The following is a 23,964-nucleotide window of genomic DNA, read 5'->3' on the forward strand; positions in this document are numbered from 1 at the left end:
AACACCTGTAGCCACGCCACTCCGGAGTTATCTGTCTTGTCACTGGGGGAGATAAATCCAAGCCATCACTACATCCCTCTGGCTCACTCACAGATACAGGCAGGGATCAGGGAAATCACACCTAATAATCAATGGAGTGAACGGAATGAGGCTCACATGGAAACCATTTCCTTACAGCCTGTTAAACAATTCCATAGAGCGGGTGAAAATGTGTTATGAGCAAAGGGAGGTCTGCAGGGAAAGTGCTACACGGCAGGTACAACTGCAGAAGGACAGAGACCAAACCTTCACATGGGAAATGCGAGTTAGTGAAAGCCACTTAAACAAATATGTCTGCAATGGCAGCAGGGAGTGCAGGGGGAGGGAATGATGTGATGGTGAAGCTCATTCCCACAGTGGTCAAGGTGGGGAGAGGCACAGTGGCTCAGATCCTCAGCTGGAGAACATCAGCAGAGCCCCATGAGATGTTCTCCAAGAGAAAGCTTTGGGACTGTACATCCATGTCTTCCATCCCTAGCATATTCTCTCCTATGCCTGCCACACCAGCATCTCCTGGTGAAGGGTGCAAATCCATCTCACACAAACACTGCAAGGACATCACCATCACCTTCAGTCCTGACCACCTTCAGAGTGCGGTCACCAGGTTTCCTGCATCAGGAAGTCCTGTGATGACATCAGCCTGCATCTACATCAGTCCAAGCTCAGCAGAAAGGAAACAGCAAAAGGAGCCCAGATTTCAAGGGCATCCCTGCCTGCAGCCTATTTTCCTTTCTTCATAGGGATGAGGAGATGCAGCCAACACAGTGACAACCCAATGCCAACTCAGTGCCAACACAATGCCAACCCAATGCCAACTCAATGCCAACCCAATGTAAACCCAATGCCAACCCAGTGCCAACTCAATGTCAACCCAATGCCAACCCAATGCCAACTCAATGCCAATGCAATGCCAACCCAATGCCAACTCAATGCCAACACAATGCCAACTCAATGTCAACACAATGCCAACCCAATGCCAACTCAATGCCAACCCAATGCCAACTCAATGCCAACACAATGCCAACTCAATGTCAACCCAATGTCAACCCAATGCCAACTCAATGTCAACCCAATACCTGCTCAATGCCAACCCAATGCCAACTCAATGCCAACACAATGCCAACTCAATGTCAACCCAATGCCAACCCATTGCCAACTCAATGCCAACTCAATGCCAACTCAATGCCAACGCAATGCCAACTCAATGCCAACACAATGCCAACTCAATGTCATCCCAATGCCAACACAATGCCAACACAATGCCAACTCAATGCCAACGCAATGCCAATCCAATGCCAACTCAATGCCAATGCAATGCCAACCCAATGCCAACTCAATGCCAATGCAATGCCAACTCAATGCCAATGCAATGCCAACCCAATGCCAATGCAATGCCAACTCAATGCCAACACAATGCCAACTCAATGCCAACCCAATGCCAACTCAGTGCCAACACAATGCCAATCCAATGCCAACTCAATGCCAATGCAATGCCAACTCAATGCTAATGCAATGCCAACTCAATGCCAACACAATGCCAACTCAATGCCAACGCAATGCCAACCCAATGCCAACCCAATGCCAATCCAATGTCAATGCAATGCCAACCCAATGCCAACTCAATACCTGCTCAATGCCAGCTCAACATCAAGCCAATGCCAACCGAATGCCAATCCAATGCCAACTCAATATCAGCTGAATGCCACTGCAACACCAACACGATGCCAACCTAGGCTGCAGCCATTTGGCTCTCTTGGTCAGGAGGGAGCTGGCGTGATAAAGGATCCAGACGACAAGGGTCAAGGTAGGAGATCTCCATCCTCACAAGATCTCAATCTCCAACCCTAAAGCAGGCTTTGCTGCAGATCTTATGTCTATTGTTCTTTTTCACTTTATCCCCTTGAAGGGATAACTCATCACAACTGTCCAGGGATATGCAGCCAACATTGCAGCCCGGGCTCCAAATATAGCATAGTGCAGCAGCCCATGGGCAGACAGCCAAGCCCCCACCCATGCCCCCAGTCCATCCCTCCCCCGACTGCTTCCTTCTCCCAGCCCTGGGCTGACAGATTTGTGCTAGGGTGGGGTGGGTACATTTGTTTCCTCTTTTCCAAAAAAGAAAAAAAAAAAAAAAAAAAAAAAAGCCATTAACCTCTTACTCCCTTTGCAAGGCACAAGAAACATTTCCCAGCCACAGAAATGGTTTTAGAAGATGAGATCTGCTCCTGCAGCTGTGGCAATGCTATTCTGGCTTCACTAAAATTACAGAGCTGAAGTCACATGTAGGCCTTCGAGAAGCTGTGACCACAGGAGGAGTGGAGCAGACCATGAGCTGAGAGGTCCATGCCCAGCTGCACTGAGGGATTTTCATGTGGGTCACAAGATGTTTCCCCAGCTCCGTTTCCCCAAACATAAAAGAAGTGCAGGGAAACTGAGCCAGTCAAGAGAGCACATCGCCATGGAAAGGACCTTTCTAGATCCCCAGGACCAGGGAAATCCAAAGCAAGACCAGCTGCTGATACTGCTGAGCTTTAGGGAGGCTGAGATATCCCAATGGCTTGTGTTCTGGAGAGCCAAAAAAATTCCCATTTAACTCCAATTTCCCCAAATATGGGGTCACAGGTCCCAGCCATGAAACACTGGAATAAGGGATGATTGCAGCCAGCTCTTATCCAACCACCTCCTGTACAAACACTCACTGGAGAGTGAAAAAAGGAGAGCGCAGATCACCCCAGCATCCTAGCCAACATCTCTAGCTACTGTCAGGCACACACTGACTGTTCCATAGGCTCCATTCTGCTTCTTACTCTGCAAAGTGCTTTGAAATGCACTGAACATGAAAGGTGCTCCCCCAGACCACTTACAGCTCTGTTTTATATCACAATACCACCCTTTGTCTTTTGGTGGTACCCAATCGTTCCCACTGTTCAGTATTTCAGAGTCACTAGTTGGAATTAATAAAGTCCTGATGCTGGGCTCCACAGCCTTGGCTGGAATGCCCTGCATTCCTGCACTGCTGCTGCTGTTGCTTGGGGTGGCACATCAGGGCCAGAAGGAAACCTCTAAATGCCTTCAGCTTCACCAGGTTGCTCTGTATTTAGGCAGCACATCCCACAGAGCTCAGGTTTCTCACCCAGAAACTCCTCTCTCTCCATGACACAGCACAAGAACCCAACTGTTGGCTTTTATCCGGGTGATGCCACCTCGTATCCTCCTGGATCTCTACAGGGATTCTTGCTCGGATTTAGGGGGAAGCCCATCTGCAGCACCATGCTAAGAGCCCTCAAGGGATGCTTACCCCTCAAGTTTCTCCCATTAACTTCTTGGAGCCACTTTTACTTTTGGCATCCGCAACATCCTGTAGGCAGAGAGTCCCTTGCTTTAATTACACCTTTGGTGAAAAAGCACTTCCTGCTATTTAGGGCCTCTGCCCAACAATTTCAGGATTTTTTCTAGCTCTTGTGTTACAAGACACAACAAGTTGTGGTTCCTCTCTCTGGAAAGGAGTGGTGTTCTGCAAAGACCAGAGATGCTTCCTGCCCCACGGCCCCACGTTATTTGCCTTTTGCTGGCATGCTTGGCAGAGCAGATCCATTTAAAACTCAACTTCCCAACAGGTCTCTTTTTATTTTAAGAGATTAATGCCCCCGTTGTATTAAGAATTTCTTTGTCTTGGGCCAGGGTTAGCAGGTGGCCTTGGCAAGCTCCATCCCACCTGCCTGCACACCTGGGCAATGGGCCCAGTTGCCACAGGTGTTAATCAGTGCAGCACAGAGAAACTGCACTTCCACCTGCAGCTGTGCAGCTGGGAGTACGCACAGGTACTGCTTCCGAGATGCAATCCATCCTACAGGACGGGTAGAGGACATCCCTGGCGCACAGGGAGACCCTTCTGACATTGCACCATGGCACCCACTATGCACACCCATCCCACCCAGGGGCAACGTTTGGGCGCTGAGGTCCTGGAGCCAAAGGAGGAGCACCAACATGGCACCCCCATCCATGGGGAGCATAAGGAAGAGCCCAGCAGCAGATCCACCTCCTCTAAAGGCTGCTGCTGCTCCTACTCACATGTTGATTCTCTTCCATTCCCTAAGGATCACCCTGGAAACCATTTGCCAGCACATCCCACCGAGCATCAGCTGCTCCACCTCCACCTCAGTGCAGCCAAATGCAAACCATCCACACCTCTCACCTCACATCTTACTAAGGAACACTGCAATCAAACTGCCTGGATTCCAGCACCATCCAAAAACAACTTTATGGCTTCTAATTTTAGCACTAATCTTCTTTTGCCACGGCTGTGTGATTTCTAATTATTTCATCCCCAAGCCTCGCTCTGATGGATCGTTGTACCTTTTCCAATGCCGAGCGACTTGTAAAGTGCTTTTAAAAAATACACCGATCATTCCGTGTTCATTCCCAGTTCCTACACAAATAATATCCTCATGTACGGCTTCACAGGGGAAATATTATTGTTATTAAAATAATAATAATAATAAAAGCGATACCAGCTTACACAAGGAGCTCTGTTTCTCAAGGGTGATCCCAGGCTGATCCCGCAAACATCTTTATTTTGTCTTACAAGTTGTTTAAGAGCATAAATCCATTATCCAGATACGGATCTCTTAATAATTCAGTGCTTTTGTCTTGGCACTTCACTCCCAGAACACTTTTTTTTTTTTTTTTCTCTTCCTTTATTTCCAGATTACAACAAATTGAAGAATAACCTGTGGTGAGGAGCACGGCGTCGGCGCTGACACCTGATGGGAGAGGAGTGCTGTGGACATGCACTGAGATACCCACTTGGGATATCCCTTCAGGATGCCCTTTGGGATTCCCATTTGAGATGCCCATCTGGGATGATGCCCTTTGGGATTCCCCTTTGAGATGCCCATTTGGGATGATGCCCTTTGGGATTCCCCTTTGAGATGCCCATCTGGGATGATGCCCTTTGGGATTCCCATTTGAGATGCCCATTTGGGATGATGCCCTTTGGGATTCCCCTTTGAGATGCCCATCTGGGATGATGCCCTTTGGGATTCCCCTTTGAGATGCCCATTTGGGATGATGCCCTTTGGGATTCCCATTTGAGATGCCCATCTGGGATGATGCCCTTTGGGATTCCCCTTTGAGATGCCCATCTGGGATGATGCCCTTTGGGATTCCCCTTTGAGATGCCCATTTGGGATGATGCCCTTTGGGATTCCCATTTGAGATGCCCATCTGGGATGATGCCCTTTGGGATTTCCATTTGAGATGCCCATCTGGGATGATGCCCTTTGGGATTCCCCTTTGAGATGCCCATCTGGGATGATGCCCTTTGGGATTCCCCTTTGAGATGCCCATCTGGGATGATGCCCTTTGGGATTCCCATTTGAGATGCCCATCTGGGATGATGCCCTTTGGGATTTCCATTTGAGATGCCCATCTGGGATGATGCCCTTTGGGATTCCCCTTTGAGATGCCCATTTGGGATGATGCCCTTTGGGATTCCCCTTTGAGATGCCCATCTGGGATGATGCCCTTTGGGATTCCCCTTTGAGATGCCCATCTGGGATGATGCCCTTTGGGATTCCCATTTGCCATCACCTGGGGCATGCTTTAGCCACCTGGGATGCCCTTTCAGATGCCCTTTGGGATGTTCCCTTGGGATGCCCATTTGGGATGCCCACTTGGGACATGCTTTGAGATGCTCGTTTGGGATGCAGAGCAGGGGAGGTGGATGTTTGCCCATTTATTTCCTTTCCTAGGATTTACACTGCACTCCTAATAAACTGAGTAACTGGACAGGATCCATTCGACCTGTGACATTTTGTTTTAGTTACTCTCAAAGCTTTGACAGCAGCAGTTTAAACACCGAGTTGAAGCACTGGGAAAGCACCTCATCCCCACAGACTCAGAGAGGGTGGGAAAAATACCCCAAAATACCCTTCTGCAGTCTTAGGGTGAGCACATTTCTCCTTCTTTTTCTTCCCTTTCACTTCCTGAGCCTTTTTTCAATGCACATCATCCCCCTCCACACTGGAAACTTAAGCTGCGCTCCCCACACTTTCCAAGAGTTAAGGGTTATTAGTTCTTTATTCTCCTTACAATGCCATGCATAGAGTATTTGAGATGGAGATTGTCCAAACAGGAAATAGCCCAGTCAAAGTCCTCAGGCTTGAATCCTAAAATGTCACCACAAGGCAGCATGGAGAGGGGGGCTCTGTGCCATGGGGTGCCCAGAGCCCATGGAATGGGGACTGCCCTCACCCCACTGCCATGCTGGGAATAAAAGCTGATGGTGAGATCTGGGTTTCAGCTTGCTAGCTTTTATTAACCAGCTTTTTGTGGAGGAACCCTACAGACAGGGTTAAAAATTATAACCCTCTACCAGCTGATACTTTTATTGGCACGCAGAATTTAATAAGGGATATAAGCATGCTCAGGAAGCCAGCCCTACAGGAAATCATTCATCCTCAGTGTTTCAGAGTAACATCCACAGCATCCTGCCGGCTTCACTCTCACTCAGTTCTCTTCAAACTCAGCTGTCAGAACTGTGCTTTTCAAGCTCACATCCTGAGCTTTGGGAAGAAGGAAGCTCGAAGCAAACCCTGCCCATGGCTTCATGCATGGCCTCATGGCATCAGTGAAACCACACCAGGATGTAGAACAGGGCACAGTTTAGCCCTTTGGTTTCCATTTGTCTACCTTGGAGCAAGCTGAGAAGGATGGAGCACTGGACAACTGGATTTGATGGGTAGGGCTGGGTAGCTTTAGTGTCCCTTCCAACTCAACCATTCTGTGATTCTATCATTCTATGATCCTTAAGGTCTCTTCCAACCCAAGTCAACACTAGGATTTCTATGATTCCACAATTTTCAGTCTTTGTTTACTTGTGATGGGAGTGAAAAAAACAAAAACCAACCAAACAAAAAAAAAGAAACACAAGAAACCCACAACAAAAAAAAAACACAAAAAATCCTGTAATTATTTTTCCAGCTTTCTGCAAGTTGAATTCAAACCTCCTCAGCAGAACAGCTATCTCTCACTGCCAGAATGGTGATCGAGAAATTCCCTTCCTGGAGGTACAGGAGATTTCTTTGTTTTTTGGGAGGGAGGTGATGCAGTCGTGATTTCTTTGGAGCACTGGTGATTACTGTGGTGTCAAGTCACTGATCTACAGCGTGACGACGTTTAGGGGAATGAAAATCTACATCGACAGGAAAGTTTGGCACCTGGCTTCCAGCAACTCTGCTTCATCCAGCCTCTGGGCAACAGAGAAGAGTTCATGTCTGTGGTGCAGCACAACAATCCCACTGGGATTAGAATAAGCCATAGAATCACAGAATTGTTAAGGTCGGAAATGACCTCTAAGACCATCGAGTCCAACCCCAGCCTGCTCCCGGTCCTGCTGCTTCCATCCAGACACCTGGGCCTGTTGGTGCCCACGTGGCACCACCACCCCCGTGGAGACTTGGAAAAATGAAGCACTGTTGGGCTGCAGTCAGGAGGTGCAAAGCAGCTCGATGTGGGGGTAAGGAAGGCATTGATCTGTCAGAGCACAGCGGGTTCCGTGACCTGAGCAGAACGGGTTAACAGATGCATGGAATGGACAACAAGAAATATCTCTGCAGCTTGTCTGCAGAACTCAGAACGAATTTCACTCACAGTCCATGCAGAGAATGAGAATAGTTACCTAGGGCTGCTCCTGAAAGGTGCTGAATGCAGTCAAGTGGTCTCAGTTCCCATACGGCTCTGTAACTCAGGGGCTCTCAGCAGGATCAGCCGTGGAGCCTAGATAAAACAAGACCAGTTGGGCTCAGGACAGTCCTCTCTTGTAAAACAAGCTGTACCACAGTTTTAAAAACCCACCCCAACCCCATGTGCTAGTCTCACAATCCTGCACAAAACAGGATGATGGCACTTCTGTCCACACAGCCCTTTGTTTTTTGAGGTCCCCTGGGACGCATGGCTTGGGGTGGCCAAGTCCTCCTTCTTTCCCTATAAGGGGAACGGATGAGGGGAAGAAAACAATGCTCTCTCTTCACTTGCCTAATGGAAGAACAAAAGCACAGTGATCCCTTCCAAAAATGTCTTTTGAGGAACACATGAGCAAGGCCTCAGTATTTCTGGTTATTTACATCTGGACGAGCTCCAGCCTGGCAGTGCCTTGATGTCCCCTTGTAGGACTCAGAGCCACACAGATCATGGGACATCCCCATGCAGGTCTCAAATGGATCCCAAATTAACCCAGGACTGAACACGTGGCCATGCAGGCACCCCTGGGCAGGCATGTGCAGATAGAGCCATCCTTATAGCACCTCCTACGTTGGCCATAGCGCCCATTTGCAGTCCCATCTGTTTCCAGCCTGCTCCACATCCCAGCAGAGCTGGGATTAAACCCACTGACGCCACAGCCAGCCCCAAAGCAGGCTCAGACCCGTCATTGTTCAGTGGTGTTGGCTGCAACACAGCAGAAGGGGATTTCTGTCCCGAGTGCTGCTCATGGAAAGTCCCTGACTGGCCCAAGACCATGGAAAAACAGAAAATCTAACTTGAATCCCAAGTTGGTGGCAGGCTGTCTATGTTTCTCTCCCGTGACCAGTTACCATGGATAGATTTCTGAGGTCAGCAGTGCAATTGTTCACGGCACTGCTCCCATTAAACAGAAGAGAGCAAATCATCCTGGCTGTACCCTGCTTTCATTTCCAGAAATTCTTTGTTCGTTTGTTTGCTTAAATTATTTCTCTAATTTAAAGAAACAATGCAATCTTCCAGAGCGATGGCCCAAATCTCTCCAGTCACCCTGCTGCGGCTCATTACTTCCGCGCTCATTAACAAGGACGGTTATTTCCCTGAGGTTTAATAGAAAACCTTCTTTCCATCATGCAGAGAGGCATTATGGTAAGTTCGGGCAGACTTACACTGCGTTCCCGCAGTGCTGGAGGTGAGAGCAAGGCACCAGTCCTCCTTGGGGTGCTGCACAAAAGAGGTGCCCTAAACTGATCTCTCTTCACCCAAAGCAGATCGCGTGTGCTGGGGTGGGGAGCCGAGGGCCCCACGTGCCAGTTTTCTGCCTTTTGCAAATGCAAAAGAAGAATGCTCCCTGCTGAGAACCAGTCAGAGCTCCATGTGGGGACAGGACCCTGCCAGCACCACAGCCCTCACCCCAAAGTGCAGGCTGGGTTGTTTCGATGCACTGGGATGAAATTAGTGATGCTGGAGGGGCAGATCTGCACCCAGACCCCTCTGGGAGCAGCAGGCGTAGGGTTTCCTTTGCTAATAATCTGAATTAAGCAAGCAGGACACCAACTGACAGCCTGACTGCCAGGTGCCTTTCTGGACAGTCTGCAGAGCTCTTTGCATGGCAGAATCAGATCATCATGAAAAAACATGCAGGTGCTGGTGACGAGGCAGAGCCTGCTCCTTGCTCCCCGCTGTAACACACAAGAGGTTAAACAAACACTGAGCTGCAGTAACATGAGCTGAGAAGCAAGCAAACGCACGTCAAACACACAATATCCCAGGAAAACCACGTCCAGGAGCTCACACAGCATCACCCAGCCCTTCCTGCAGTGCGTGGCATCAGCACCGCACCGAGCCAGCGCCTTGGCACAGCCTCTCCCTTCCTCCTGCCTCGACTTATAAGGGCATCTGCCCTTCTGCAGCCCTGCAGAGCTGCTCCTCGGTATTATTTATACAGCAGGGCTTGTCAAGCAGAGCTACAGATGTTGGCGTGCAGCTTTCTCTCTTCATCCTGAGCTGTGATAGCACTCTGCACCTCAGCCAGCCCACCGAAACATAGTGCATAAATAACAAATAGTGCCCAGTTCATCCCAAGAGCCCGGCTTCCCTGCTCAGAGGGGGAAGTGCCCAGCTCTGCAGGGTGAGCTGCGATGGCAGGGGCTGCAGGCAGAGCACACATTGCCATGAATAATTCAAACAGAGCAGCTCGAAGCTGGAGGAGAGAGCAGATGTGAGCTCAGCACCCACGCTCGGGCAGCTTTTGTGTCATTAAGCAAGGCAAGGAAACCCTAAACCCATGGAAAAGTTCAGGCTGTAGCACTGTTGACTTTCCAGCCTGTCTCACCATACACATCATGATACCTATGTGATGTTCCACCAGGCCCCCAGCTGACCATATTGCTTCTCAAGGCAGTTTTGTGATCATTGGGCCGTGGTGCCCATCCAAGATCCCAGCCCCACAAGTCCACAACCCCACGGTCCTCAGCGTGCGCAGCCAGCTGTGATCTCTGACCTCACCAGCAAGGAAGTCTACACTTCAAATTGTCCTTGGACAGAACATTATTGACTCTATCCACACTTTCTCCCATCCTTAATCTACTTACGCTTAATCTTCTGAATTAAAAACATCCTTCAGCACCACTGCCTGTAGCACCGTTGCTCTGAAAGTGACATGGCAGTGTAGTCTGCTACAGATGCTCCATTGCCCACAGAATGAAAATGTCAATGTTTCACAAATAACTGCCTGTCTGGTAGGAAACCCCTCCCTGCTGAGAGCAGAGAGGCATTGCAGAGCCACGGCAAGGCACACATCTCCATGCCATCCCAAAATAATCCCCTGAGCATGCACCACACTGATCCCTCGACCTGGAGGTTCCCTACCCTTGCTTTTTTTATCCCAGGTAGAGAAAACAACTAACAAACACACAAAGACAGAGGTATCACATCTTCAGGCACCAGAGGAAAGGAGTCATCAAGCAAATCAGGCTGCCCAGAAAAGCAAGGGCTGGAGCACGGCAGCAGAAAGCACAGCTTACATCTTGCTCCGGTAATGTTTCTGTTTATTTGCATATCAAACCACTTGCCAATTAACTGTGTAAGATATATATATATATATATATTCCTCATATATAATATGAGGAAATTATGCAGGGTAGCTCTTCAAAATGAAGGAACGCCAGGGCTGGGATGGGTCATTGCCCTTAACTCAGTCCCTCCAGGTGTTCCCTTCTCACATCCTCCCAACAGTCACCTCCTGCATCTCAAGAACATACTCAAATGTCTGTCTTTTGCAATTGCACAGACACAAATGTAATATTTGCATTTACACTGCGTGCACTGGATCTTCTCCTGCAGCAGGTCTGGTATCATTACATTCTCATTCTCCTCTGCTAGTTGCATGCTTGCAGCTCCTTGCCTTGCTTTAGGGCAGGCTTTGTGTCTCAGTGCAGCACGCAGAGGAGCAGGGCTCCTGCTTGGGCACAGGACCTGGAGGTGACAAAGGAGTGCACATAATGATGGTGATACAAGCTCTGATCGCACACAGCAAGAAGGCGGGGAAGCAGCAGCCTGATCCCATAGCACCCACCAGCCCAATGCACACAGAGGAACACGTGTGCATGCGAAGCAGCTGCTGAACCAGGTCCTTATGGTTATTGGCTATCTCCAGATGGCAGCTGGAGCCCGGGGCTGCACCATCACAGTGCCCTAAAAGCCATTCCTGCTGCCCTGCACCGTGGGGAGATTGCACTGCCTAGGCAGGGTGCAGAGCCATGAAGAAGCAATGCTGGCAATGCAGATTCCATCTCTCCCAGTTCCCTCCTGCTGGGATGCTTGGAGAAGCCTGCTTCTTCACGGCCTTGCAATGTCCAATCCTTCTCTTGTATGGCCACCACCAGGCTCCCTTCAGACAAACAAGGTCACCAAACAAGCTAGCAGAGCGTCCTTGCTTTTGATGAGCAAACAGGGATGGTTTCCCCTGCTTCTTGCTGAAGGATTTATGGGGGCACTGGAAGACCCACTAGGATAAAAAAACAGACACAGCACTACAGGGAATCCCCATTGCTGGACACAGGACACCATGTGATCCCTCAGACCAAAGGAAGGACACAGGTTTCTTGCTACTGTCCCTGAGCACGTGGTATGCAGGTGGCTCATGGCCCCCAAGACCCTTCTGGTTTTTGATGATGCCACTGTCATTTCATCACAGTCAGACACAGGTCCTGCCTGCCCAGTAGCTCATACACCATATCTTGGAACTAGGTGATGTATCTTGACTAGGTGATGCTCGAGGTTCCTCCCAACCCAAGACATTCTATGACTCTATCCTATCTCCTCCCATATGGAAACCATGCCCAGGAAATGAAAATTTTGGACACAAATGGAAAAATCCAGAACAATCCAAGAACAGAATTCCCAAGGAGATGTGTGCAGTTCCAAAGTGCCCATCCAGACAGGGAAACACAAGTGCAGTTCTCTGGCAATTCAAGACACCCCTGGAGGTGATGTGAAGGGGAGGAACGAGCACCATTCCTCGGCGCTCGTTTTTTGCTGGCAAGTTGGACTAATTTGTGACATTAGGCACATTTCCCTTCGATGCTAACATGAGAACAAATCAAAAGGAGCCCAGCTGGCTGCTGTATGTAATACATTACATACATTAAAAAAAAAAAAAAAAAAATTAAAAAAAAAAAAGGTTTTATCTTTTCAGAGCATATGAAAAGGTACACATTCCTGCCTGGCTGCAGCGCTTGGCCTCGCCGTGCCTGTAATTGGAAGCAATGTGCTCAGCTTCACGGGCGTCCCATTCACAAGCACGACGAGGAAGCATTCCATTTTTCAATAGGAAATTTCATTGCTGGAAAAAAACAATCCACCTTCCTTCCCTCTGCGGAAAGCCAAAGGCTGAGCGCTCTGCTAGCAATGCTTTCAGCCCTGAGCTCAGAGCTGCCAGAAGGTGCATTGCTCCGAAGCACATCGGGTTCTTTTCTATTTGCTTGGGAAAACTCAAAGGCTCCATTTGCAACTTTTATTTCCACGACCACAAGAGCCAAACAGTCCCACGGTATTTTGTGGCAGTTTTCCTGAGATTTTCAGCTCTCCACCCAATGTGAGGACCTGGAATGCACCTGGTGAATGCACAAGCCACATCAGCATCCAAAGGGGCATTTTGCACAGGGATTTCCCTAGAAATAGAGTATTTCTAATAGAGTTTTATGAGCCTAGGACACCCCTGGCTATGTGGAACTGAGTAAAAGTCACCTCACACCAACTAAGAGAATGGGTTTTCTGGAAGGAACAACAGGAGCTGTGGAGAAAGTTAATCTGTGAGCGAACTGTAGGGACATAAAGAGCTGTAAGGCCATGAGGAGCTGCAGAGCCATGGAGAGTTGTAGGGCCATGGGGGGCTGTAGGGCCACAGGGGGCTGCAGGCCACCATGAAACCTCTCCTCACTTCTTCTCTGAGCCAAATAAACCAGGGAAGCTCAACACAAAATGTCCAATTCCTTAGTAGAGACTGAGTGACGGGGTGATGCTACACACTGAGATCCGGATATCTGGGGCAATAGGGGCACTTGATTGTTTCCTCCAGCAAGAAATCATATTTTTCCACACTGAGAAGACAAGGTACAGCTTCCCCACGTCTGCCCAGAGTTAGGCACAGGATTCAGCCCTGAAGAAAAATGCAAATCATTTCATCAGAGCCCTGACAGAGTCCTCACAAAGTCTTCTGGCTCAGCCTTGGCCCACAGCAGAGACCCCGGGAGCGCACAGGAGGAGATGCCTTAGTTCAGGACTGCCAGGGACAGATGCACAGCCCACCAGGCTTCTTCAGAGGTTCTTCAGAGAGGAATTCCCCAAGGGGAGATCTTCACCATGAGGGTGGTGAGGCCCTGGCACTGGTTGCCAGACCTGTGGGTACCCCAGCCTTGGAGATGCCTGAGGCAATGGAAGGGACCCTGGTAAGCCTGAGCTGGTTGGGGGGGATGCGACCCAGAGCAGGGTGTGGGGCTTGGGGTTTGAGCTCCCTTCCAACCCAACCGTTCTGTGGTTCTACGGTTGTAGGATTTTACTGTCCCAAGGATCCACTCTTAGTGGGAAGTCCCATCGTGGACCCTGTTAAAACTCAACAGGCCAGAAAAGTCAAGCCAACGTTTGTCTCTGCTGTCCATCACCCTGGATGTTGGGCTGAAGACTTCAAACTCCCTGAACGCCGGAGCCGACTGCCCCACTAAACCCCAACAAACCTTCGAGCAGACAAACAGCAAGCATCTATTTTTGCAAGCTGGGCTCATTGTTGTTGCGATTTCACGCTGAGCCACCACCAAAGCTTTCCTAGAACTCATTAACGGTGATGGCTGCAACACCATTCCATCTGGACTTCCTCTTCAAGGGTAGGGTGGGAGCACACAAGTGCTGATTGGCCTATTGTCCCACGGAGTGTCTCCAGCACACTGAAGGCTGGGAGAGCTTCCTACAATGGGACCCGAGCGCGGATGCGTGTTTCTGGGATTATGAGAAGGAAAAATAAAAAGATGCCTCTAGAAGAGTCTCCGTGGCTCTTTGTGTGACAGCTCACAATAACAGACGGGGTGAAACAGAACAAAGCTGATTTAAATTATGCAACCCCAGGAACGTGGTGTTCACTCAGGCTTCAGGAAATCACCATTTCTTAGAACTGCCAGCATCCACGTCTGCATGCATCCCACACATACACGCCCCTGCTAGAGCTCTATGGGGCGTTTGTTCATTCTCCAGCAAACTTTACGTCCCTTCCGTGAGGAGATGGAAAAGGCAAAAGAGAGCAAAATCATCTGCAGCTCACCCGTTCTTAAACAGAAGTATCCTTTAATTTGTATCCGACAGCAAAAGTGGAGGGATGCCCAGGTTCAGGATTAGAGAGACGTGTTCCAAAAACCATCCCCACACGGTGCTCCTCTCCTGCCCCAGGAAGTATTCATGCTCTGCTTGCACATGAGGTTGCAGGGATGCACTGGCCATTTTTACTCCTTTTTATCTGTTTTTATCATCTTTTCATCCATTTTTATCATCCATCTTGGGGCTCCCAGGGGTGATGGGAGAAGGGCATAAAGAGCCAGGAGCTCTGCAGATCCCCCTCCTCTTATTTCTCTCAGCTCTGCCTGGGAAAAAAGTGACTCAGGGGAAAAGTGTAAGGAACCCTGTATGGCATGAAAGTGGGACAAGGCAGCCCCCAGCCTGGCATGCTCCAAGCACCTGCTCTATCATCTGGCAATGGGGAAGAGCCCAGCTGGGTCATCGCTACAGATGTTGGTGTACAGATGTTGTATTGGTGCTCAAAGCAAGCCACAAGCGTTGTTCAAACTGCTTATACAGGGATATACACAGTGCCAGTGCCATCAGTCTGTGCTGCAACAGATGTGAGATGGGAAGGGATATGCGTGGGGGTATTTAGGACTTTATCATAATCTTCCCAAAGGAACACTGTTTATTATAGCTGGCAAAAAGTTTGTAAAAATAGTGCTGAATGTGGCTATGATATGACTGATGGGGAAATTCTTACATGGAATCTAATCTAATCTACTTCTTGATGTATTTACAGTACCGCATTCCTCACCATGGTTTCAGAGTGGTATTTAAGAGCTGAGGCTCATGAAGATGATATTACAAGGTAAATGGGTCCTCAGTTCAATGTGCTCCTCACTATAAAAAAGAAAAAAAAGAGGGAAAGAAGGAAGGAGAAAGAAGAAAGAACAATGAAAAAAGAAAAAGGAAAAGGAAAAGGAAAAGGAAAAGGAAAAGGAAAAGGAAAAGGAAAAGGAAAAGAAAAAGAAAAAGAAAAAGAAAAAGAAAAAGAAAAAGAAAAAGAAAAAGAAAAAGAAAAAGAAAAAGAAAAAGAAAAAGAAAAAGAAAAAGAAAAAAAAAGAATGAACAAATAGAAAGTAGACAACAGGGGAAAGGAGGGGAGGGGAGGGGATGGGAGGGGAGGGGAGGGGAGGGGAGGGGAGGGGAGGGGAGGGGAAGGGAAGGGAAGGGAAGGGAAGGGAAGGGAAGGGAAGGGAAGGGAAGGGAAGGGAAGGGAAGGGAAGGGAAGGGAAGGGAAGGGAAGGGAAGGAAGGGAAGGGAAGGGAAGGGAAGGGAAGGGAAGGGAAGGGAAGGGAAGGGGAAGGGGAAGGGGAAGGGGAAGGGGAAGGGGAAGGGGAAGGGGAAGGGGAAGGGGAAGGGGAAGGGGAAGGGGAAGGGGAAGGGGAAGGGGAAGGGGAAGGGGAAGGGAAGGGGAAGGGGAAGGGGAAGGGAAGGGAAGGGAAGGGGAAGGGGAAGGGGAAGGGGAAGGGGAAGGGGAAGGGGAAGGGGAAGGGGAAGGGGAAGGGGAAGGGGAAGGGGAAGGGGAAGGGGAAGGGGAAGGGGAAGGGGAAGGGGAAGGGGAAGGGGAAGGGGAAGGGGAAGGGGAGATGCAGGACAGAATCAGAACAAACAGGAAGATAGAGGAAGAAAGAAAGGAGAGAAAAAAGAGAAAAGAAAGAAAATCTAGGGAATTGATATTTTCTATATATTTAAGGAACAACTTCATGCCACTTTTAAATAAGTCTGAGTCCTTCCTAATAAGATGCCTAACAATGTGTGAATTATACAGCCATAAAACCGATACTTCCATCTGACATTTGCTGGTAGGAATAAATCAGATCTCAGAGAAGAGACGCTGGGATTTCAATGGGCATTATCATAACTTTAAATGTATTAGTGGTGATGTGAAAGCAGGACATTGTTACACAGACAGACATGCTGTGTTCATAACCAATGGTAATTTGGAGAACACATAATTTGCTCCTACCAAAATAGCACAGCATGTGGTTTTTTTGCCCTTTTTAGTATACAGCCTGATCGTTTCTTTTGGCTTGTTGAAAGAAATGTGCTCTGCACAAACTGAGCAAGAGCTCAGACCTTCCTCAGCTCCTACAAAACAGGTGGACATGCATGGGGAAATAGAGCTTTTTAGAAGCAGCTAATAGGATCAACAGAGGATTACAGAAACGGAAACCAAACGAGGAGTTGATTCAAAACCAGAATCGTGGAATCATAGGATCACCAAGGCTGGAAAAGACCTCAGGATCATCCAGTCCAACTGTCCAACATACCACCAATGTTCCCCATTAAACCACGTCCCTTAGTACAACATGTAAAAGTTTCTTAAATACCTCCAGGGATGATCACCCACCACCTCCATGGGCAGCCCATTCCAGTGCCTGACCAGCCTTTTGGAGAAGAAATTGTTCCTATTATCCAACCTGAATCTCTCCTGGAGCATCTTGTAATAGCCTTTGCCTATGGCATAATGGAGATCTACCAAAAAAACCCACAACGAATAGAGGAGGAAAAAAAACCAATAACAACTAAACCCATTGGAGGAAAGCAGTGCTGTATCCCAAGCACAGCAGCAGGGCAGAGCCAGCACACCCTTCTGTTTCACTGCAGGCAAATCCTAACTGCTGTAGCACGTTTATTTCCAATGAATCACGTCAAAGCTACACGGCCAAACCCCAAACTCTCACTGGGAACATGGGGATTGTTGTCATTGTTATTTTATTTTTGTTCTCTGAGCTCAGGAGGTCTGCAACCGATCGGAGATGCCAGCAAGCCCAGGCCACCTCAAATCACAATGCATGCATTTCCCACACCCCTGAGTCACTCATTTGAAGGATTTGTTTGGAAACCGGAAAAAAAAAGTCGTCATCATGCTTAAATTTAGAAAATGCTTCAGATATGAGAGCTCTGACCTCCTCCCATCTGCACCTGCCCTGGGATGCAGCGAGGTCAGAGCCCATCTGCACAGCATTCAACCCGCTGGGACCTTCCATCCCAACCAGCCCCGCAGAGAGAGCAGGCAAAACGCTCTGTGCTTTTCCAAAATGCCTTCTGCCATCCCTAAAAATTAGCATCTGCACTTTGCCACTCGCACAGCTGCACCGTGACAGCCAGGCCGGTGCCAGCGTCCATCAGGACTGCTGAGGGAATGGGAAATGAGTCCTTGGTGTCAGCTGTCAGAGATCCTGGTTGTGCAAGAGAGGGCTGGTGGGAAAAACCTATAGGAGTGGATGGGGAATTTCATCCTTTGCATCTTTTCCCCTTAAAACTTGGAGAGAATGTCTGCAAACATGTGGAGGAATCAATCTGTTGTCTGTGCTGCTAGCTTTCAGATCCTCATGGTTTTGTTATTTATCCACTTCATTGCAGTAAAGAGCATCAAGAGCCGGGCTGGAAAGGATGTTTCCATGAACATTAACCCCCCAAATTACTTTTTTTCATGTAAATATTTCTTCTTCCTCTCTCCCCTGGTACTGATTTAGTGACAAAGAATCACAGAATCATAGAATGGCTTGGTCTGGAGAAGACCAGTTCCAACCCCCCTGCCACATGAGAGGTGCTCCAGCCCTTTGGTCACGTTTGGTTCTCATGTTCCCACATCTTCAGCCTGTTCAGGTCCCTCTGGATGACATCTCTTCCTTCTGCTGTGTCAATGCACTGCTCAGCAGTGCTATCTGCAAATTGATGAGGGTGCACTCGATGCCATCATCTGTGTCACTGATTAAGATGCTGAAGACCAACAGTACTAAAACAGACCCCTGTGGGACACCACTCGTCACTGCCCCTACCTGGACACAGAGCCACTGACCACGTTCTTTTGGCTGCAACCATCCAACCAATTCCTCATCCACTGAACAGTCCAGCCTTCCAGTCCATCTCTCTCCAATTTAGAGATAAGGATGTGGTGCAGGATCACGTCAAAGGCCTCACAGACAGCCAGGAAGATGCCAGCAGTTGGCATGGTTAGTGAGCATGGTGGGGGTGGGTTGGGGTTGGCCTTTGTGATCTTGAAGGTCCTTTCAACCTTAATGGTTCTAAATGGTTCTATTGAGGGACATGGCCAGTGGATATGGTGAGAACGGATGGGTTGGGGTTGCACTTGGTGTTCTTGGAGATCTTTTCCAACTTTACCAATTAAATGATTCTCTGATTGCCCTCTTCCTCCGCGGCAATGGATATCAGCTTTGGCTTTGGTAACACACCAAAATGGGAGCAAAGATGTGATGTGTTAAGCACCTATAACGAATCTCACGAGAAGTCAGCAATCAGTGAATGATGCCTGGCAGAGCCACCCTTCTTGCTGCACAGGCCAACCCTGGAGGGGCATCATGGGGAAAAAAAAAAATAAATGCATTGTGTCAATGTGCAGGCATCTGGAGCCATCCCAGCAGCAGATCTTAGACTGCAGGACAGATTTTGTTTGTTTGTTTTGCACTGTTGCTTGCCAGTGCAGAACCTCACTTTGGGCATTTGTCCTAACGCACAATTTGCATGCCAGATGCTCTCTCGTATTGCTAATTGTTGAAACAAAGTGGGTACTGAATGAAGTCCTTTGAGGTTGGCGGGGGCTTCAACCACAGCCAGCGTTGAGCTAATTCTGCTTCCAATGAATGGAACAGAAAATGCACACTGGCAAAATGCTACCCACTGTTGGTTTTTTGTTTTGTTTTTTTAAAGAAAAAACACACAACAACACAAGAATGAAAGCACTGGAACAATGGTGAATGCCCTCAGAAATTCTTTGCTAAGGTGAAACATCATGCTGGCCTCTCTGTGCCCTCAGTGTGGTCTGACTTTTGGGTGGCGCTGCCTGGAGCCAGGAGTTGGACTTGATGCTGCTTATGGGTCCCTTCCAACTTGGGATATTTTGTGATTCTAAGTGATTCCCAGTCCTTATCAGCTGGGACTCCGACATCTCAAAGAAGCATCCACTCTGAGAATGGATAGTACAGGCACACTGAGAGCCCACTGCTGCGCAGGAGCAGAAGGGGATCATCTCTTTGATGGCACCCCTTGGCTTTCATCAGCATATTTGTATTTCATTTGCTGTTTCCTAACGCAGTCAAGCCATCAGCAGACCTTCCCACGCCTCCCTCCAGTTTTAAGTGGCTGAAATAATTCAGTACATCAGTGAACATTGCCTTCTCCCCACTTCCACATCATTCATGAATTGATGGCACCGCTCAGGCACCTGTAGGATACCCGTGGTACCAAAAAAGAACATTTCCTCCTTTCCTCTGTTTTCTGTCTTTTGCACTGTTATTAATCCACCAGAAAATCTCATCCCGTGACAGCTTAAGTTCTTCAGGAGTCTTTGGCAAAGGACAGTGCCAAAGTGTTGGGGAAACTCAAGGACACTCTCCTGAGTGGGCCATTTTCCTCCCCATTCCTGTCTCCTCCTCAGAACTCAAACAGATTGATGAGGAATGACTTCACTCCATAAAACTCAGGCTGACTCTTCCTCTGTATATCACATTTATTCATCTGCCCATGAATGCAGCTCCAGAGATTCAACAAAGCTGTCTGGTGTGGAAATAAAAACAACGACCACCGCCGGTCCTGCCTGCATCCAGCACTGCCTCACCTCTGTGTCCTCCTCTTCCCACCTCTATTTATGCAGCCGAGTGGCAGCTGGAAAATTCAAGCCTGAATTTTCTTAAAGCTCTTGAGTAAATTAAAAGAGCTTTTGTTTGCAGTTACTCTTCATTGCACTGATTTGTTCTAGAATCTCCCCCACTAAAACTGTTCTGAAAGATACTTCACTATTCTTGCTGGCAGCAAAAAAAAAGGGCTCCTCCCAAGCTACAAAGTGATGCAAATAATTAATATAACATTTCAGCCACAGCCTTGTTGTTATTCACCGCTCCCTTTCTTCCTGCCATCTACAGACCTCTCACCTGGCTTCCTGCTGCTCTTACATTTGGAAATATTCTGTTGGTGCTCTCTACATTTTTGCCAAGCTGTCCCTCAGCACTTTTGGCATTGTGACAGTTTTACAAATAGGTTCCTATTTCTTATATTTTCAAGTGTTTTTGGTTTTTTTTCCTGCTATTCCTCAACTGGATGGCAATTCAATTCCTCCTAATTATTTCCTTTGATTTACTGTTTAATTATACTTGGGTTCTTGGGCAGTAAATGGGATTTCAGAGTTAGGATATATTTTTGGAGTTTTTAACAGCGTATCACTCAACAGCTTCCACTTCACCTGTGTTTTACCTTCTGAGCTGCTTCTTCCACTTCTGCAACAAGCAACTTCCCTTGTTTTATAGAAACAGCCTTACAGACACCCAACACTGTCAAAGAATCATAGAATAACAGAATCATGAGGGCTGGAAAAGACCCTCAAGATCCCAAAGCTCAGCCCCAGCTCATCCCCGCCATGCACACTGATGATGACCCTAAGTGGAACCATAGGACCATTAGAGTCAGAGAAGACCTCCAAGATCCCCAAGTCCATCTCCAACCCAGCCCACCATAACCACTGACCATGTCCCCAAAGTGCCACATCTCCACGGCTCTTGAACACCTTGGTAGTAGGCTTTGGTAAAGTGCACTCCTTGAGGAATTCTGCATGTGTACACCCCATAACCAAGCACTGAGTGCCAGCCGTCTGCAGAAGCAAAGCCCCCACATTCCAGCCATAGAAAATCCAGGCTGAGTCACCCACCTGGACCTACTAGCAGCCAGGAGCTAGAATGTTTCTGTGTGTTCAGCTGGGCTGTGCCTCCATCACTGCCAGGAGCACCAACAGAGAGCAGATGAGAGATCTGAGATTGGGCTTCTCTGGATATTCCAGGAATAACAACACTGAGAGTGCTGGTGAATAAATATGGACAGGGAAATGCTGTGCCCAAAGCTCTCCTGCGACAAAGAGACTCTGAAAGCCAGGGACCAGAGAGGGGACCTAACCTGGGGAATTGGTTGGACTCTGAAGGCTGCTATGGAAATCTTATGGTACCCAGAAACTCAGGGCCAGGCTGCAGACAGAACATTTTATTCTGCTGGAGCTGCATCCGAGCTCTGCATTGACAAGGAGCTCCTAACACAGAGCAGACCGGGATGGCATTGTTCCCAGTTTGGACTCACCACCTATCAACACCCAGAGGGCCTGGGACAGTGCACACTCCCCAACACTGCACACGTCTCATTTGGAGCCTCTCTGATGAGAAACCCCAGGATTATTCATTCCCTTCCATCAAACATCTTTGATTCAAACAGCTGTGGGGCTGTGCACAGCTGGCTCTGAACTGTGCAGGTGATGCCCATGATCTCCATGCAGCAGATGAACTCACAGCCACTCTGCTCCAAACCCACAGCTCAGGAAAGCCACAGGACCACAACATCTGCAGCACAGCCCAGATAGAGCAGCTCTGAGTTGGGCAGGAGGAAAATCAGGGAGGGACACACAAAAATGGCATCGCAGAGGGGTTGGGGTTTCCCCAGGACAAAGCCAGCTGTCACCCCACAGCAGTGTCAGGCCACTTCTGCCCTTTCCCCACTGCCAGCCCCAGGTTTGGCCAAAACGAGGGCGCGTGTGCTCTCCTAAGTAGGGCACTGCAGTCTGATGCTGTGGTGCTCGGCACGGCGCAGGGCAGTGCCTCCAGCTCTATCCATCCCCCCATATTTATGTTACTGCCGTCGGGATCCATTTTGCTGATGGTGCTGCCTTGCCCTCACTCTGCCCTCCGCAGAATTTCATTAGCACTGCCATGCTGGGGGACAAAACCATCTTTTATTCCTATTTTATTCTCCCACTCCGTGCATCGCGCGACCCAACAGGAGCCCCGCAGCAGCACGCGCTGGGAGCTCTGCACACAGCACCTGGTTCTGATGGCTCCAGGTGGAATTCAAGCGCTGCACACCAGCACCCTTCACAAATTCCAGCTTCACTGCCGAGATGGAAAGGAAATATTTTTCTTCCTTGGAGGTTACGGGATGGTTCTGCAGAGGCATGCGGGGGAGCACAGCAGGATGTTATCTAAAGCCCAGCTCTACGGAGCCGCGTCTCCATCACTGCGCTTCCTGAAAGCAGTGGGAACAGCTGTAGGGTGACCCCGGGCACCAGGCTCAGCCCCCACCAGGCAGCAGCACTGCCTGCTTGACGTGTGGGAGGGGATAAGAGAGGATGCACAGATTTGCACTCCGTCTCAGCGCTGCATCAAGGACATCTTTCTGTGCCAACACATCGCTTCCTGAACTCTCCTGAAGTCCTTGCTTGGAATACGGATGGAACCACCCGAACTGCAGCTCAGAAATTCCCCACCCTCTCCTCCCACCTTGATGAGCAGAGCACCCACGCTGCAAATCCGCCTATTTCTGTCCCTTCTGAGTATATTCAAGGTGTCCCTCCTCTCCTTCCCTTCCCCACATGGGTAAGGATGCAGCACACCGTAACACCTTTCCCACACCACCTCCATCACTCCTCCGTGTGCTCTTTATGCAGCAACAATTACACTTTGCTCAACTTTTCCATTAACCCAAACAGCCCTGAGTCATGTCTCATGAACTAGCAGGTTTTGTTTTCAATCTGATTCAGTACGTCTGCATGCATCAGATAGATGCAAAAGGTTCTGTCCCCCAGGTGCCTCGCAGGGACACATCAGTCTGGCTGCTCTGCAGACAGGGATGACTCCCTGAGATGCCAGACAGCTCTGAACGAGGTCCAAGATTTATCCTAGGCTGCACAGACACTGCAGGCACCTCTAGAACTCATTTGCTAAAAGCACCATCCACCCGTATACGAGCATCTGCAGTGCTCTGAATGCATGCAGCTCACAAACCCCAGGTAGTAAAGACAGATGAACTGGGAGCACCGGGACTCACAGGGCTGCACCTCAGAGCTGCTCTGGCTGCTGGACAGGCTCTCCATAATGCTCACACTCTGGTTGATGGCTCCTCCCAAGTGCTGGGGCACACGTGCAGGAGCCTAAAGCACTGGTGGTTCCTCACTGGGGTCATTAACAGGGTCTGTCCACTAAGAGGTCTGTTTTCAAGACACCAAGGAGTTTCACATGCTGCACACCCCTGCATCAATTCTGACCCTCAGCCACAGACTTCTGTGGGCAAGGGAACAGAGGAGGTCTCAGATTTTGTCCTTTAGAAGCCAAGTGGTGCAGACCCAATGCAAACATGAGTAAGCATGGTACTTTTGGACCTTACTTCCCATAGTCAGTCCAATTACAGAAAAAAAAAAAAAATAATCAGGAAAAAGTGAGTTTAGATAAGCAAGGGAAAATGGCAGAACTCAGAGCTCCAAAGCAGCAAAAGGCTCACACTTCTTGCAACTGTCTCAGGCTGCCTGCAGGCTCAGGATGATGCTGCTCAGATGCACAATGACAGCCTCACAGCAGTGCT

General features: G+C 48.9%; 1 protein-coding gene across 1 annotated transcript in view; it reads right to left on the minus strand.

Moving 5' to 3' along the window:
* The window catches only part of ZBTB7C (zinc finger and BTB domain containing 7C), a 106,262-nt gene that overhangs the window by 62,470 nt on the left and 19,828 nt on the right, over positions 1-23,964 (minus strand). The window contains exon 2 of the mRNA XM_052670072.1: positions 7,721-7,818. The gene's annotated coding sequence lies outside the window, so the exon portion shown is untranslated. The remainder of the gene's footprint in view (positions 1-7,720; positions 7,819-23,964) is intronic.

The sequence above is a fragment of the Tympanuchus pallidicinctus genome, unplaced genomic scaffold (genome assembly GCF_026119805.1).
Source record: "Tympanuchus pallidicinctus isolate F22 unplaced genomic scaffold, pur_lepc_1.0 scaffold9, whole genome shotgun sequence".
In the NCBI taxonomy this organism is placed as follows: domain Eukaryota; kingdom Metazoa; phylum Chordata; class Aves; order Galliformes; family Phasianidae; genus Tympanuchus; species Tympanuchus pallidicinctus.